Here is a 3437-nt window from a genome sequence, read left to right as displayed (position 1 = left end):
TAAGCGTTCCCACTTCGTAGGGTAATGGCATTGGCTTGTCCTCTCGGATTTTTTTGTTGAGGTTGTCCAGGGAATTGTCCTCCAGGTGTAGTCTGAAGGGCTTGGTTTAAAGCTACCTGAGAGATCTGGGTTTCAAGCATCTTGGTATGAGTAACTATTTGGTCAACCTTGGTTCCTAACTGAGTAATCAATTCGTTAACATGAATGTTTTGGTTCATGAACTCCTTGTTTTGTTGTGTTTGAGCGGTGATAAAATTTTCCATAATTTTCTCAAGGCTCGGCTTTGGTGGTACAGGTTGCATAGGTTGATTTGATCTTGGTGCTTGATAACTAGGTCTCGGAGGTGCATTATTTTGGATAGGGTTATTGTTTTTATAGGAGAAGTTAGGGTGATTCCTCCATCCAGGGTTATAGGTATTCGAGTATGGGTTCCCTTGGGTGTAGTTCACTTGCTCGGAGTGGGTTTCGTTCAATAGACTACATTCTGCGGATTAGTGTCCTTGGGTTCCACATATCTCACAATCCGACGAAACTGCGGCTACAGTATTTGGGTTCGTGTACATATGCTCGACTTTGAGGGCTAATGCGTCCATTTTAGCTTGCATCATGTCTATAGAGCTCAGTTCATGCACTCCTCCTTGGGCTTCCTTCTTCTCAACTGTCGCTCGTTCGAATCCCCATGATTGATGGTTTTGAGCCATGTCTTCGATGAGGGCACTAGCTTCAGGGTAAGGTTTGTTCATCAGAGCACCGCCTGCGGCAGCGTCGATGGTTATCTTTGTGTTATAATGAAGTCCATTATAGAAGGTTTGAATGATTAACTAGTTTTCTAAGCCATGATGTGGGCATGCTCGTAACAACTCTTTATATCTCTCCCAAGCTTCGAACAACGATTCTCCTTGGTTTTGGGTAAATCTAGTTATATCGTTTCGAAGAACGGCGGTCTTACACGGGGGAAAATATCTAGCAAGAAAAACTCTTCTAAGATTATCCCAAGTCGTAATGGAATTGGGTGGAAGGGAATCTAACCATGATAGGGCTTTATCTCTGGGGAAAAAGGGAATAATCTTAAACGTATTTCCTCAGGAGAAGCTCCATTGGTTTTAAAAGTATTTGCTAATTGAAGAAATATCTTTAGATGTTGGTTAGGGTTCTCGGTAGCGAGACCCGCGAATTGTCTCTTTTGCACTAGTTGTAATAGAGATGGTTTAAGTTCAAAATTATTTGCTGGAATTATTGGGTTTACTATACTAAAACTAGGTTCTTCATTAGATGGTTGAGCGAAATCTTTAAGAGGTCTTTGGTTTTGATCTTCGGCCATAGCTCTCTTTATTCTATGAAAGAATAAACGTGCGCGAGCGTAACGTTCAGGTTCCGCCAGAGGGTTTGCTAAGCTTAAACTTCCGGTACTGCGAGTTCTTCGCATTGACCGGCAGGAAATAACCTAAGTCTAAACGATATAACAACAGGAAAATGAAATTTGACGAAATTGGTCCCCGGCAACGGCGCCAAAAACTTGATGCGTGCTTTTCGCAAGTATACTAACGCGTCAGAGTAATAGAAAAGATTGTCGAATCCACAGAGACCAAGTGTCAAGCTATCGTTATCTGTTGTTATGGTGTTTGTCAAAGGTAGTCAAAATAGGTGTTTTTCGTAGTGTGCAATGAAAAGTAAAGTATTTAAATAGATTTAAATAATAAAGACAGGGTCGAATGTAATTCACGTAATCAATTGATAATCCAAGTACTTGCTAATAGAACTACTTATGGGCAATGTTTCCTACTTTGAAAAGAACTAATTTAACAGGAACTGTCGCTTTCGCGTATTCAGAACCGAGTTGTACTCCCTAATCAAACCCTCTTATTGTCACTTATAAAAAGGTGCGCATTGCGTTAGAGTAGTAAACCTATTTTTAAGAAATATAGTATCTTGACTAAGTTGAAAAGTATTATAACCTGGACTTCTTAACCAAAAGAGGCTCTTACGAACCAGACTCTAAACTTATAAACGCGTCCGAAAATAGTTTTAAAATCTCTTTTCTTCTTAATGTTAAAAACTCCTAATGAACTAAACAAAGCGCTTTCGTTGTTTTTGAAATAGTTAAAAACAATTAAGTTTATAAAGACGTTGGACGGCTTTCGATCTTACCCAACGAAATTGAAGTACGGGACAACTTAAGTTGAAGGTTAAAATAGCTCTTAAGTGTTTCTACGGACAATTGTACGGATTATCAGTTCAATTACGATCCTTACATTCTAACCTTTTAGATTTAGTTAGACATGGTAAAATAAAAGTGCATTAATTTAAATAAAAGTAGTGCGAGTGCGGAAAGTAAATAAAAGTAGTGCGAGTGCGGAAAGTAAATAATTTAAAGCGAGTGCGAGAAAATAAATAAAGTAAAAGCGAGTGCGGGAAAAAAATAAAGTAAAAGCGACTGCGGGAAATAAATAAAGTAAAAGAGAGTGCGAGGAAATAAATAAAGTAAAGGCGAGTGCGGGAAATAAATAAAGTAAAGGGGAGTGCGGGAAATAAATAAAGTAAAGGCGAGTGCGGGAAATAAATAAAGTAAAGGCGAGTGCGGGAAATAAATAAAGTAAAGGCGAGTGCGGGAAATAAATAAAGTAAAGGCGAGTGCGGGAAATAAATAAAGTAAAGGCGAGTGCGGGAAATAAATAAAGTAAAGGCGAGTGCGGGAAATAAATAAAGTAAAGACAAGAAATAAAAACCTGCTCCAATCGGAGGGCTGAGTAAATTGCAATGCGGAAAAGAAAATGGCGGCAGGATTAACTTCCTTCCAAAGTGCTCCAAACTCGATTATAGACTCTATCACAGACTTGATTACACAATTGTGGTAACACTCCAATGCGAAGCGATTACCACTATAAAATACTGAATATATGCCTAAGTGAAACAAAGTTGCTTCTGAGTTTGCCTCTGTTCTAAGTTTGGATGATTGTAAAAGTGAATTCGCGTTTCTATTTATAAGCAAGTAAAAAGATGGAAATGACTTGGATGCCCTTCAACTTGAAAATAGGAGGGAAACGTTTTTCCTCTTGTGGCGCCCGCCACAACGCAAAAGTGAGGCGCCTTAGTGGATGTAGTGGGGAAACGTGGGAGTTGAGGGAAGTTGAATTTGACACATAATGGCTTGGTGTGTGGCGCCCGCCACTGGGTAGGCCATAAGCACAAAATGCTGAATTTTAGGGTTTTTAGCCCTTTTTCACTCCTTTTCTCGATCGGGGCTCCAATTAAAGTAAAAACCTGAAAACAAAGGAAAACACAGTAATAACACAACAAAATGACAATAAAACAACTAGTATGCATGTGAAATCGGAGTCGAAAATACGTAAATTTTAGTGTTATCAGCATCCCCCAGGGAAACCTGGCTGGCATAGCAGACTGAGCAAAATGAGCACTGGCAGCAGGCACGGTAGAGG

General features: G+C 39.5%; 1 non-coding gene across 1 annotated transcript; it reads left to right on the top strand.

The window, feature by feature from the left end:
* Positions 1-831: 831 nt before the first annotated feature.
* Positions 832-938, top strand: LOC127124917 (small nucleolar RNA R71). The gene has a single exon (XR_007804393.1). It is a non-coding gene; the product is annotated as a small nucleolar RNA R71 (small nucleolar RNA).
* Positions 939-3437: the final 2499 nt, after the last annotated feature.

The sequence above is a fragment of the Lathyrus oleraceus genome, chromosome 2 (assembly GCF_024323335.1).
Source record: "Lathyrus oleraceus cultivar Zhongwan6 chromosome 2, CAAS_Psat_ZW6_1.0, whole genome shotgun sequence".
NCBI classification, from domain to species: Eukaryota; Viridiplantae; Streptophyta; class Magnoliopsida; order Fabales; family Fabaceae; genus Lathyrus; species Lathyrus oleraceus.
The sequence above is the reverse complement of the archived record's forward strand: the minus strand, read 5'-3'. Positions and strand labels throughout refer to the sequence as shown.